This window comes from Centrocercus urophasianus, unplaced genomic scaffold (assembly GCF_019232065.1).
Source record: "Centrocercus urophasianus isolate 14NV4802_14NV808 unplaced genomic scaffold, USGS_Curo_1.0 seq_10, whole genome shotgun sequence".
Classification (NCBI taxonomy): Eukaryota; Metazoa; Chordata; class Aves; order Galliformes; family Phasianidae; genus Centrocercus; species Centrocercus urophasianus.
This window is the reverse complement of record NW_024884142.1, coordinates 36,208,207-36,222,103: the sequence shown is the minus strand read 5'-3', so window position 1 is coordinate 36,222,103 and position 13,897 is coordinate 36,208,207. Positions and strand designations below refer to the sequence as shown.

At 47.1% G+C, this 13,897-nt stretch overlaps 1 protein-coding gene across 1 annotated transcript in view; it reads right to left on the bottom strand.

Moving 5' to 3' along the window:
• Positions 1-4,621, bottom strand: part of PRDM1 (PR/SET domain 1) — a 98,479-nt gene extending 93,858 nt beyond the window's left edge. Inside the window, exons 1-3 of the mRNA XM_042826121.1 lie at positions 4,554-4,621; positions 4,007-4,100; positions 3,339-3,377 (exon numbers count right to left, since the gene is read on the bottom strand). The gene's annotated coding sequence lies outside the window, so the exon portion shown is untranslated. The remainder of the gene's footprint in view (positions 1-3,338; positions 3,378-4,006; positions 4,101-4,553) is intronic.
• Between the last annotated feature and the right edge of the window lie 9,276 nt (positions 4,622-13,897).

The following is a 13,897-nucleotide window of genomic DNA, read 5'->3' as shown; positions in this document are numbered from 1 at the left end:
GTTATTATTTATCATCTTTTGGCACATACAGGCATGCCAGGCCCTTTACAGAAAATACACTGTAGACAATTCCCTGCCCCGAGGAGCTGAAAACACAGGGGCCAGTCGCTGCTTTACTGAAAATTGTTCCAGCTACTCCAACACTCCAGTAGTGTTTCTCAGGCTAGTAAGGCTGTGCTCACTGTGCATGTTAGCGATTTCAGGTCTTAAGTAGTGAACGTGACAAACAAGGGAGGATAAAACAGAAAGATGTATGTTAGAGAGAAAAGGCCTTGCGCTCATTAGGTCAAGATGCACCTTGGCAACCTTTCTGAACCAGAGCATTTTTCTCTGTAGGCTAACTGCATTCAGTTTTCCCCCAAAAGAAGCAAGTCTAAAGGCCTTATCTTTCAAAATGCCATTACGTACATATGTAATGTTAAGCATGTGGTTTCTAATGTGATACAATGCTAATAAAGAGATCCCAAACATCGGTTTTAATAAGAAAGAGGAATCAGGAACAGCAGCAACAATTGTTGAATAGCGACACCCATATGGTTTCAAGCTTAGCCACCCATCCCTGCACTGAGCAGTGCGGCTGCACACACTGACAAGCCTTCCGCCCAGCCTTCAAAGGAAAAAGAAAAGTGGAACATGAGGCCAACTGTGAAACTGAAAGAGCTATCAGGTTTGAGGAGGGCTGGGGGGAGAAAGCTCATAAATTACAACGTGTAACAATGACGATTGCTTTCAGAGTCACGTCCTGCTTATCGGAAAAGCCACAATCATAATCTCAGTGCATCCAAAAAAGAAGGAATAACCTATCAACTACCAGCAATTGTTTCTAGAACTATTCTTATCACCAGGTATTTTTTCTGTATGTTACTTGGAACGCACAAATGTTTAATTTTTACAAACAGAACAGATGCACACTACAAAAGACCGAAATGAACATACCTAATATATAATGAATTATACGTAGAGGCAGATTTTCTTCTTTGCCCTATTCTCAGGGCCACAGAAATTTCATGCTACCACTTCAGCACTGTCTCAGGTTGGGCATTTCACTTTTACAAAAGCCAGCACTTAAAATAACTTCTGTTGTGGCTACAATATGTTTGGCCACCTTAAAGTTAAAAAACAAACAAACAAAAAAACCACAAACCTGTCTGACTGATCCATTTGTACAAGGCTTTTTGGAAAGTAATTGACAATTTTTATTATTTAATTATCGCTACTTTTAAGACAAAGGTAGAGTCAAATTAGTTTTCCCTAGTTTATAATAAATTAATTTTGTTTTAAAAAAAAAAAAATAATAAAAATGGGAACAAGAAACCAAATTTGTGACAAGATATAATCTGTAATCACTGTAGTAATTTTCAAAAATACAGTCCTGGCTATCAGGAACGGTATTTCCAAACTTAACAGTTAAGCACACAGTAGTGTATTTCAATCATAGGCACGAGACATGAAACATTTACTGTTAAGTGCCTTAGCAAGCTCTTAACAGCTGCTGAGAACATGAGTGCTCCTATGGCTTTTGGCAAGATTTAGCAAGTTTGGAAATCACCGAGATGAGATCCTGCAAAGGTACTTTGAGGATCAAATCTCCCAAAAAATAAGGATCATAATCTAAACAATCATATAGGCAATGTGCAGTTAAACTGTCAATTGTACTATTCTGCCTCCTCTGTAGTTTCCCATTACATCGTAATCTTTTAATTCTACAATGGAAAAAGTTGCTATGAGCATTAGAGGTACTTGAAAAAACTTCAAAACTCCCACGGTGAAACAGCATGCTGCTTCTAAGTGTGGATACTTCTGAAATTATATGAACTGCTTGCTATTTCAAGGTTACTCATTTCAAACCGAAGTTGATGGAGCAATCATTTTCACTTCCATAAATAATACTTTACAGGAATTATAGAGTGTTTTAACTTTTTAGACACGTTATACTGACTTACCAATTTTATGTAAAATTATCTCCTCATTTGAAGTGTTTGATAAATGTTCCTTTGGAAGATGCAGTGCCCCACGTAAACTTATCACTACTGAAACACTTAATAAAGTGACACTGCCAGAAGGAGAAGCCATGGGAATACTGCAGAAATATTTTCATACAAACTAATTGGCTCTTATTTGCCTGAAAGAAATCACATATTTAGAGGAGATGTATGTTTTGCAAATTGTTGTGGTCCAACTGAAATCAGTACTTAAATCAGTCAGAGCAAAACAGAATTCATCTGAACAGGAGGGTTAGGGCTTGAGTTAATTTGTCATTCATGATTATCACTTGGAAGTTCACTGACTTTATTAAAGACAACTACTGTGTGATAAGGACAGTGGAGGCACTATTAACCATGTCATTTAAATTGCTTGAGTTGGCGTCGTGCCCAAGTCCTGCAGTTCACTGTATCAGCACACTTGTTGCTGGCAGGGATTCAGTTGGGGGGGGGGGGGGGGGAGGGAAGGCAATAGAGGAACTCCTCAGAACTGAGCATGCTGCTGAGTTCCACCGTAACTCACGAGAACAAGCAGTATTACTCAGTCTGTGTATTTTCGATTGCTAATGAAAAGAATGTCCTTAATGAAAAGACGCTGTCCTTAAAGAAGAAATGGAAAAGCCTTTTTACAGTTGTTAGAATTGCCATTTGAAAGTACCTAATTTGAATCTTTTGGATCAGAGTATTTACCTTCTAATTGCAGCGCTCACAAGGAAACAAAGAGAGCCCCCCCAGCACTTGCTCTGCCCGATGTTATGATCCTGTATCTCCCTCCATCCCCTCCCCTCAGCACCTCCTGCTTTCACTTCACTCAGCCCTCAGCGAGGAGAGCTTCCCTGCCTGGGCACGGTTTATTTTCAGAAGCAGTGAGAGTCCTTTTATTCCAGGCGAGAACCATGCAAAGTAGCACACAACACATTTTGGAAAGCTGAAAATTAAGAAAGCACAAGATATTTCTTTCCGGTTCACACTGAAATTAGTACTATCGGATTTGGTGGAAACAACCAATTACATTAGGCAGATTACTTTCACATGGAGCAAGCAGTCGTAGCATTAACTTTTTCACTGCACTCTTCATCTCTGCTTTTCATAAATTTACACATCCCGACTCATAAAACAAAGGGTGTCCTTTTCTCGGAAGGGTGTCCCATTTTCAGAAGGTAGTAATCCCTCAGCTCCAGCACTATCTGGGTGCAGAGCTGCATACCCTGTGCCCTCAGTGTGCCCACAGGGGCCCCACACCGCCCCTCACCACTGTTCAGGGACATAGGAACAGACATGATATGATGGGCCTCATCCTTACGGCCAAATGCTTAGGTGGCCCCGAGGATGGAAGTGTTGGGGAAAGGCTCTTACCTTCTGCGAACCGTCCTCGGGCGTCTGCAAGCGAAGGATCTGGAGGCACAAAAGCAAAACCCCAAATGTAAGCGCACAGCCTGCAGCCAGCCCCGCTGCTGTGCTCCCCCCACCCCCCCTCCACACCACAGACCACCTTCCCACTGCGCTCATCCCCCACTGCTCGCCCCAACACCGCCTGTTCGCCCTGTAACGCCAGCACCACCGCCCTCATTTACCTCTCACCATCTCCAGGGAAGGGAAACACAGGGGAGGAAGAGAAAAGCAAATGCATAAAAGAAGCTTCAGAAACGCGAGTTTCGACTTCTTTACAATCCCAGATAAAGGTTAATGGTTAAACTTCTTCCTCTAACTCCCACCCTCACAATTATTGATGCCCTTCAAGAAACGAAATATTGTTTTTTTGTTTTTTTTTTTGTTCCCGTTCACAAACTGTCAACATCTCCTCTTTATTTACGGGTTGAGCAAGAGCAGTTCTTCAAACACTGACTTTTTTTTTTTTTTTTTTTTTTTTTGCTTTTACGTTAATCCTGGAGAGAGAATCCACTTCTCTAAAACGACGCAACGTGCCAACTTGTCGGATTTATTTTTAACAAACGGGAGTGGACGCGTGGTGCTGCCCAGCCCCTGCCCCTCCGCCCAGCAGCCCGGCACCCCGCGACCCCCACCTGCTCCACGTCCAGTGGGGCTTCAAGGCAGGAAACCAAATCTGCCAAGTGGTTCCTTTCGGGCGCGTTCTTCAACCCGTCTGGAGGTTTAAACCTGCAAAACAAACACCTCTATTGAATGCAAACTAAGCTCGGGGGGCTCCCGGCAGACAGCTACTCTCAGTGTCTGGTTACACAAACATACCTACAGACAGGTTGGAGAGGAGTTCCTTAGAAACCAAAAAAGGGGGGGTGAGGGGGGGACGACAAATCAAAGTAGCCACGAAGTGCTGGGGGGGGGGGGGGGAGGAGGGGACGGAGAGAGGGGAGGTGCGCGGCAGGAGGCAGGTTTAATATCGAGAAGGGGCGGCCTGGGAAGGGCCTGGGAAGGGCCCGGGGAGGGGGGGGGTCTCTCCGGGCGGCCGTGATAACACGTTGTTGCGTACAGCCCCGCGTAAGATGAAGGAGGGAGCGAGTCGCGGAGGCTGCGGAGGGAGGCGGGGTGGGAGCGGATTGCGCTGGGGCGGGGGCCGCTAGAGTCGCCAGCTCTGCCACCCGCCCCGCTTACCTGCCGCTATTCGCGGCCGCCTCATCCCTCCGGACACAAAGGGGCGGCGGGGCCGGGACGAGCGGGAGGAACGGCGACGGCAGTGACAGGAGCTGCTGGGGATGAAAATAAGCACCGCGCAATACGAGAGACGACCACCCCAATGAGCGGCAGCGAGAGGCGGTCCCCTCCGCCGGGGGCAGCGCTGCGGGGCGCCAGGCCCGGCCCGGGGGGGACGCAAGGAGCGGAGGGGAGGGACGGGGGCAGCCGCCCGCCCTGCCCGGCCCGGCCCGGCCCGGCCCGCAGCGGGGTGCGCAGCCCCCGGCGCCCCGCTGGCCCGCGCGGTCGGGCCGCTTCCCGGCTGTCACATGGCTGCCGCCGCCCCCGGAGGGTTTCGGGCCGCGCTTCGCTTTCGCTTTAGCCCCGCCGTGGGGATGCAGCTCCTGGCGGGAGTATGAGGGGACTATCAGAGGGCTGAAGGGGGGCTGAGATGCCTGGAGCTCTTCAGGGGCTCCCTCAGAAGCTGCCAGCCCGCCTTTGGCCTTCGGAATAGGAAAAGTGCAATTAATAATAATAGCATCACAGGTCTGGACAGTTAATGCTGCTCAGAGAGCCAGTGCCCAGAGGCTGCCTGTGAATGGCCCACCATGGGCACGTGTACCCCATAGCAGAGCTGTGGCTCCCAGCAGTCCTGGGGACCTAACAGTACCTCCCTGCCAGGGGTGCCTGCAGAGCGAAGTTTACTGGCACCACAGGCTTGTTTTGGGGTGAGCTCTGCTGCTCTGGCCTTCCCTTGGTGTCCCTCATGGTCATGGCCCGTACCCCCAGCTCTGCTCCCCACCCTGACACCCAGCTGAATGCCATGTGCCCACAGCATTCGTCATCTCTTTAATTTTCTCTTCAGTCAGAATGCCGAGCTTGATCCTGCTTATCTGTGTTTTTCTGTAAGAAATCTCCATGAAATCAACACTAGGCAACAGCACTAGGCAGCAAGACACTGTGAAATGGAAAAATGGGACACAACCTGACCCTAATTACACAGATCCCTCCTCACATGCCCTGCCCAGTAACTGCCCAGAAACTGTGTCCTGAAGTTCAAACAGAAAACATTTTGCAAAAAGGGAATTACAGGGAAACAATAGCCTAATTTACTCAGTAAGAATAAGATCTCCTCCCTGAAAAGAGTAATCCAGATAAAAGAGGAGAGAGTGAGGGGGCAGGTGAGATGGCAGTCGTTGAGGTCTATTTGCTGGTGCTGCTCAGGAGATTAAATCTGCCCTAACACAACAGAGCGAGGGGCTGGAATCAGATTATCTGCCCCACATGCAGCATTTTTATCGACTCTGCTACCTTTAGAGGCACAGAGAACAAAAGGGAAGGGGGAAATGCAGAAAGTGAGAGGGAAGGATTTGACTTTTTAGTTTAAAGCGAGGTATGTGCCTACTAATCTCACTTTCATTCCAGGGCATTTTATGCTAAATGTTTTAATAAAAATAGCATCAGTTCTACTTACAAACTGATAGAACTCAAGGAATATCAAGGAAAGTTAATTCTTCAATCGTCCATCAAGCATCTATGGTATTTTAGGTGAATTGTATTTTTCTTTGCTTGTTGGCCTTTTTAACATCAGAAATGGTAGTATCAAAGAGATGAAGCATATCCTTAGATCAGCTGAATGAAAGAACTTCAGAGTCACAGGGAGGAGAGCTGCCTGGCAGAACAGTGCGGAGATGAACAGCAGCGAAACATTGTGAGGTGATCAAGCCTGTGTTGCATGTCAGTGTGGGCTTCAGGAGAGGGGTGAATGAGCTCACAGCTGCCCCTTGGTGCAGTTTTCTCAATATCATAATTTACCAACATTTGTAGGAAAAAAATAAACAGCAAAGGACAAATTCAGATGTATACCTGACAATAAATAAATAAATAAATAAATAAAATGTTTACAGATGCTTGCAAGCTCTGTTCATGATTTAGGCAGTTCTGAGTTTATTTATGGTAATGGTATGCATGAGTCTAAGTGACATCCTGCTCTGAAGAAAAGAGCTGTCAGAAAAGTGCTCCAGGACAGTCTGCACCTCGTTTGTCTCTGGGCCATACAGACAACCCTTATGTACAACCTGTGGCAAAAGTGCTGGGTCAGGAAGGCCGGTGCAGGAAGGCACTCTTGCTGTGGGAATTAGGGAACAGATTTCTGTTCCTGGTCTGAGCAGACTTCCTATGTCCTTGGGCAGGACGCTGTGCCTTACATTTCCTATAACATAAAGACTGTTTCTGTGAAGTGCACATCATGCATCCCTCTGTATTTCAGCCAGATTAAGGAGAGCAGCCTTCAGGTCTTGTAACACAGAAGGTGCTTACTCCCAAGTGTGAAGGAGTCCATTCGAGAAACCTCCTTCCCTCTGAAATATAGGTAAGCACAGATGTTCTGTGCTAAACAGTCTGTGTTGAGGGAGAACTGTGTCAGTCACAAAAATGTGCTGCCTCTTTTCTTTCTAAGCTTCAAACAACTTGAATTGATTGAAGATTTCTTTCATGGTATAACCTCTCATCTTTTTTCCTTGCCTGGAACAGGTAAGTGTTTGGTAGGACAAATAGTAGTTCTGTAGATCTGCAAGGATATTTTCTAAGTGGGGGGATTTGTCCTTAGATTTTTTTTACTGCATGAAGTCAGTGCATTTGTCCAGTGTACACAGAACACCAGATACGCAGGCACTATCTGATAGTCTGCAAGCTGTCCAGATGTGCTAAATTAAAGTTATCCATATTAAAAGTTAAAAAAAAAAAAAAAAAGTAGAACTTTTGTCTTTGTAGTTTTAAAGAAAATTTACGTTGCATGGTTGTGCTCTTGTGCTCTTTTCTAGTTCCACTAAAAACAAATCTAAGTCTTTAAATTGGAACGCAAGTATAAAGATTTCCTGTAGCAATTACTTGAATTGGAAAGGAAAGGAAACTGATTCTGCCACATATGAAGAACAGAACGGCCAAGATTCCTATTTAGCATAGGTTGAGGAGGCAACTGTTTGTAAATTATACATTATTATTTGGACGGTAATATTTTCGAGAGCTCCAAAGCCCTGTCTTCAAAAATTTGGGGAGTTAACATTTTTCTGGCATTCAGTGAAACATCCTGATTCGATAAGGTGCCATAACAGCATGCAGAAAGGGCAGGAAGATTGTTCGATTTGTCCTACTTAATACTTAAGCGTCATATCCAGTTGGCTCTGTGAATCCAGTTCCAGACTCAGTGCTAACAAGGAAGGCTAAAAGCTGTCCAAAGATGAATGCTGCTCCAGGCAGATGTAACACCGGGGGAATACCCATTCAGTCCAAGCTGAAGCCAGTATTCAACCTCTGATTATGGCTGGAGGTGGCTACTTCAGAGCAAACTGCAAGAGCCCTGATAAAAGCATTTGTAGATTAATCTTGTTTCTCCCTATCTCCTATTACTTGGATTTATTGATGACGATCTGCATCACTTCTAAATTTGATCATACAAAACACTTTTGTCTTTATTAGGAATATAATTCCTCCGTGTATGTTTGTTTTTTCTCTGACTGCCATTCAGACCTTGCAGTATGTGACATCTTATGACAGTGAGTTCCACAAGTGAACTGTGTTTTGCACAGAAAATTCCTAAGATCTCTTTTCCATTTCCTCTTGCCCCATTTGTGTATTACTCATGTGTGTCATGAGGGTGGCCGGGAACTTTCTAGTTTACCTTATGTAATGCCCGTTCTATTTTACAGATCTGCATTGTTCACCTTACCGCCCCGATTACCCTGATTACACCTCCCCACCTCCCCCGGAGCAGCCATTGTTTTTCGAAGCCTGCTGTTATTTGTAGCACTGACAGATCATGTTGCTTTTTCCTGGGCCATTTCATTTCTGCTCTTTCCTTTCTGAGATCCTATTCCTGGCAGGATCTTCCCACTGAACCTCCCTGATGACCAGGAATACGTGAACCTTTCTCCTACGCCTGCCTCCCCTTTCCTATGCTAGCCAAGATTTAATTAGCTTCTTTTACTGCTAGTGCCCTCTGACTGAAGACTTGCACTCTGTTATCCACACCAGAGCAACAGATTTCCATCCTGAATCACAACAGCAAGCATGGAGACAGATTGGTGGATGTGTTTTTCTGTCCGTGTCTGCTGTTTAACATTTGCCAAGCTGCCCTGAGCTTTTCTACAATTCCTAGCCTGCCAAACTCTTAGCCAAGCAACTACTTGTGCTGTCAGAGATGGAAGCAGCCCATTTGCACATCACCTCCTTCCCTCTGCTGTGCTTCTTATCACCAGATAGAAAATGGGATTTATTTATTTATTTATTTTGAGTAGTAGAAAAGGGCACTGCTGAAGTGGGGTCTCTTTCTTGCTCCAAAATACTCTTAAATGTTAGGAATATTAGAAGTGGTTTAAAAGCTCCTTTCCCCTTCTCCATTTGGATGTATCTGCCACAGGCATGGGAGAGAGCCCCTTCCTTCTGGATTAGTGTTAAAGTGAGAGACATTGTTAAAAGGCTAATAAAAAAAAACAAGGAACCATAAATACAAAGTGATTTTTTAAGTAAATATGGTTCTTGGTTGGTTGTTGGTTTTTTTTTTTTCCCTTTTCCCAAGGAATGCTCAGCTGTTAGTGTTGCATTTGACAGCTTGTAAAAAGGTGAGTTTTCACTGAAGAGCAGGAACAGGTCGAAGGGAGACAAAGGCATGATCTGAGATAAAGAAATTGAGGCAAGCAGAAGTATCTGCTCTGCAGATTGAAGGTGTTGCATTACTCTGAGCAATGTCCAGAGAGGGAAAAGTCTGCACAGCAAAATGGTCATAAAATACATTTTTTTCTAAGGAAGACAGGAAATGTTTCTGTCCAAAAAGGAAAGGGGGAAAAAAAAAAAAAAAAAAAAAAAAGCCCCCTCTGGTGCAGTTTTCCCATCTGGAGAGGAAAAGTGAGAGAGATCTCGAGATCTCACCAAAACTGGATATCTCAAAAGAGAAAGCAAACTGCACCTTATAGAAGCCCTAAGGCTGTGTTTTGCGTGCAGGCTGTGCTGAGTGCCCCAACCCCACACTTCTGCTGCAGCTGGCCCTGGGCAGGGCAGTGGAAGAGTCTGAAGCTGGGCTTGGTGGGACTTCATGGCTTGTTTCGGCACACAACTCAAAGGTCACTGTGTTGGCTAGGAGGAAAAACACTTCTGCCTCATTCTTCCCTCAGGTTTATTGCCAGCATGATTATATTTTCAGGAGTGACAAGAGAGGCCCTGATCCATAAATCTAAGGAAGATAGAGAGTGAGCTGATTATCTGACACCTCTTTCCCCATTCAAAGTCAATAATCTCAGCATCTCACAAGGTTACTTGCTGGAGAAAACAGTTTCTGCCAGGCTGTGCCTGTTTGCAGCTGCTTAGCCACAGTCAGCCCAGCTTTCCTGAGCCATGACCCATCAGCTCAGCTTGCCAGCCATCCAGCCCCACCTCTGTGCTGACAGTAATATGGTCAGGTTGGCACTGAGAGGGGCTGCAGTTGAATTAGAAGAACAAGCACTCGCTTGGAGGAAAATCACTGTTCCTCTTCCAAAACCCTTCTTACAGCTCTCTTTAATGCTTTTGAAACCCTCACCCACCCCTAAATGACTTAGCAGTGTTTTCATGACCAGGCGGTGTTAAGGCTGTGCAAAACCCGACATTTAAGACCAACCAGGGAAGACACCAACAGCCTCTCGGCGTCTGATTGCCACCCCCCAGATCATTTACTATGAGGAGTTACCATTGGCTCCCCCAACGGCGAGCTGCGAATGCAACCAGCCGAGGATAACAGTTCCTTTGGCTGCCCGCAGGTGAAGCGAGTTTCGTTAACTACGTACGATGGGAAGCAGCCTCTGCGGGAGGCTTTGAGCGCGGGGCGGCCGCGAAGCCGGGGAGGTGAAGGAGGGAGTGGTCCGTCTCGGTTCGAGCCCCTCCCGCCCGCAGCACCGCGGCTTTGAGGACTAAGTGAACTCTTCGGGCTGAACACAAACCCTTTGCCCAGGGACTTCCTGTTTTATCAGAAATTCGTGCCGTTTAAAACACGTTTTAAATAGATTTTTTTTTTTTTTCCTTTCACGTAAACATTCGTAAAGAACGAAAAAATCCAAACCCAAAAACCCCGGCGATGCGCACCGCCCTTCCCAGCACCGGGCGCCTCTCCCGAGCACCGGCACTTTCCCCAACGACAGCCGCGAGCCGCCCCTCCGCCTGAGATCGGGGAGAAGTTCCTTTTAAAATTATTTTATCGCAGCGCGCTCTTCGAAGAAATAAAAGCATTCACCGATACCGAACGGCTGCTTTATCCCCAGCTGCCGGAGCTGGGGAAAAGGCAAAAAACCCCGAACTGAGCAGCGTTCATCTCCCTCCCACTCCACCCCGCGCCGCGCCCCTCAGCGCGGCCTCCACCGCGGAGCCCGGCCCTTCCCACCTGCGCGGAGCCACCGCTGGAGCGGAGCGGGGAGCCGGGGCTGGGTGATGCGGGCGGCGGCCCCGCTCCTCCGGGAGCGCCGTGTGTCCGTGTTTGTTCTGTGTAAATGTTATTATTAATGTCGTTTTACGCACAGCCAAAGCGGCGCTACGAGGTGCGCGGTGTAAATATCAGCCCCACGGTAGTCCCGGCACAACAAAACCACGCTCATTTTCACACCCTTCCCAGAATCTTTGGGCTCGTTGCGGCTGGCGTAAAGCGTTCTACTGTGTAACCATAAATACACCGAGTGCGGAAACCGGATCGGATAACGCTGGGCAGAGCGGGCAGAGAGCAGAAAGGGAATAGATTACCTTCCTGATTTTTTTTTTTAATATATATTTTCTGCGAGTGGGGTGAGGTAGCTTCCTTAAAATATACTTTAAAAAAATCCTTGCTTGATGGCAATTGCATGGAAGCACCGCCTCGGAGAACACGACAAAGAAGCCGGCATCGAGATCCGCTAATTAGAAAGCAACGAATGCCGCCGTGCCAGGAAAATTTCCTCGGGCAGCGTCGCGCAGAAAGCAAGCGGAGGGGCAGCGGCTCCCGAGGGCGAGGGGGAACACCTCTGAAACGGCTCCGCACAGCGGGGAGCAGCGCCGTTCCCCCGGCGGGCTACGGAGCCGAGTGCCGCCTGCGGAGGTGCACAGCCGAGACACCTCTCCCCAACCCTTCTCCTGCCGTTCCCCTCCGTCCCAAAGCGTGGGTCCCGCACGGCGGGGGCCGGCAGCAACGCCACGATTCCGCCCCGGGGCACTCAGCGGGCGGGCGTCGCGCTGTTGGTGAGGGGCAGAGTCCCGACCTCCAACCCCAACCCCATTCATCTGCAGGCAGCCCGAGCGGGTTAAAGGAAAAGCTTTGTTGCTGCTGGAAAGGGGAGGGAGGGGGAAAGAACGGGGAGAAAGAAAGGTCTGATGCTGCGGGTGTTGGTGTAGGGTGGGAACCACCTGAGATGGAGATATGAGGGAAGTTATACATCTATTCATCTGTTCATCCATCCATCCATCCATCCACCCATCCATCCACTCACCCACTAAACCCACTAATCCCACTGCTGTTCCCCAGCACTGGCACCCACCTGGGGAAGGTGCAGTAGGGCCGCAGGTGTGTGATGCTGTGCAGAGCAGGAGGAGGGCTAAGAGCGCCTGGAGTGAGAGCACGGGGCTGTATTCATCCTCACGTCTCTGGCACGGGTAGCCTCCATGAAAGGAGTGCAGAGGGCTCACCTCTGTCGCCTTTCCCTGTCAGCAGAGCCTGCAGTATCCCAGTTGGATTCCTCCGTGTGAACTGTGTAGGTGTTGCTTGTCCAACACGAGGGACGGCAGCGAGCCGGGAAATGAGAGCCAGTTGAGCCCTCCTGCCAGCCTAGCTGGGGCTGAACTGGAGGTCAGTGAAGCGCAAAGCTCCTCCAGGGAAGGAGGAAACAAATGTTGGTGGATCGGGTATCGGCAAACTTGAACAAGCTGGAGGGGGAGAAGGGGCAGTTGGAGCTGCCTTCGGGAAACTGTCAACAGCAGCTCTGGGACAGGCTGGAAGGAAGCTGCCCAGCAGCTGCCTGGAGTTTCCCTGTGAAACGCTTTCTCCCCGTGATTGAAGAGAGAACCCTTTACAGGAAACCAGAACTCCCCTGCCGGGAGCTGCAACCTGCGGCAGAACTGGCTGTCCCCAGGCACATTTCCCTCCGGTTATGGTCAGGCCAAGGGAAGCTGGTGGCAAGAAGGAACCTCGCTACTGTTGATAAAGGTCTTGGCATGGGGACACAATATGCTCTGGTGTCCTGGAGGTGATGGCCCCTTTTGATGGGCCAGCTCTTTGCACAGGTACTTGGGCTGGCCCTGGCTGCTGACAAGGGGAGAGCTTCCCATTGATTTTACAAACTGAAACCTTAAGCCTGTATCAGGTGATGAGAGAGAGGGGGAGATCATGGGGTTTCAGCACTTGCAAATCTCTTCGTTTCATCACTTTAAAAAGGTATTTTTATCTCTGACCATATCGAAGATTAATGATCTATTAATAAAAATAAGAGTTCCAAGCAGAGAGACCCAGGTATTCAGGTTTTTAATGGACTTCGAGTTTAGGATTGATTTTCTGAACAATGCCTCAGCGATGGTTTTTCTTGAGATACAATATTTGATTTTTCCATGAGATATCAAGAACAGATGCATCTAAGTAAACAGATACATGTAAGTGCAGACACTAGCAGAAAGCTGTGCTCATTTTGTCCATGTGAGCTCAGAGAATGATTTATTTTTGTAGCCCTTAAGCATAATACTAATAATAATAATAGAACATATGTGTCCATTTTATTGCCATATTTCTAAAGTTCATACAACTCAGCAAGCAACAAGCATTTTGTTTCAAGCTGGGCCCTAGTCCATATACTTTATTAAATATATTAAAACAACAACAACAACAAAAAACAACCCACAAAATCCAGAATGAATAAAACTGTGCAAAGGGCTGAGGAGCTGCTTTAACAGAACAGTTGTGCCTAACATGTGCATGAGGATCAGAGCTGGCTGTGTTCTCGCTCACCTTACCAGAAAGCCTCTGACATCCCAAGCTAAGGCTGTACAGTCATTCCACTACAAACCACACGTTTCCCACTTGTAAATGGTCACGGTAAAAATGCATTTGTGGCTTAACTTTGGTGCAGAGAGTCTTAGGACATTTTTTTCCTCTCTGAAAGATTCTGAAATTATGCAATTTGTTCAATTATTTGGATTTGGAAATAGCACAAAATGGTCTTTTAAAGTTATTTTCCAGGTTTTAATGCTTTGAAATTGTCTGGTTTTAAAAGCAGTATTCTGTCATCAGGAAGAACTTGAATCTAGGCATTGAGTTTAAGGGGAATTTGTGATGAAGTTCAGCGGAAATG